This window comes from Brassica oleracea, chromosome C7 (genome assembly GCF_000695525.1).
Source record: "Brassica oleracea var. oleracea cultivar TO1000 chromosome C7, BOL, whole genome shotgun sequence".
Lineage (NCBI taxonomy): Eukaryota > Viridiplantae > Streptophyta > Magnoliopsida > Brassicales > Brassicaceae > Brassica > Brassica oleracea.
Genome location: NC_027754.1, coordinates 40623195 through 40623462, shown reverse-complemented (window position 1 = coordinate 40623462; position 268 = coordinate 40623195).

Genomic DNA, 268 nt, shown 5'->3' with positions numbered 1-268 from the left:
AGTTCAACTCGTATCCACTCTTTCAGCTCTTGCTCCTTATCTGATAAGTTTCCTGGTTCAGCCTGTTTACATATCCCACGACGAGGTCGAATAGGACGCTGAGGCGCCTGAGTCGAACTTCCAGGTTCATGATATGCTTTTCCAAACCGATTAGACGGCTTTTGACACTTCTTTTTGACACCAACACCTTCAGCCTTTTCGGCTGGCTTCAGAGGTGGAAGGGATGAATCACCTCCTCTAAAGTCTGTTGCTTTGAACTCGTGCCCTT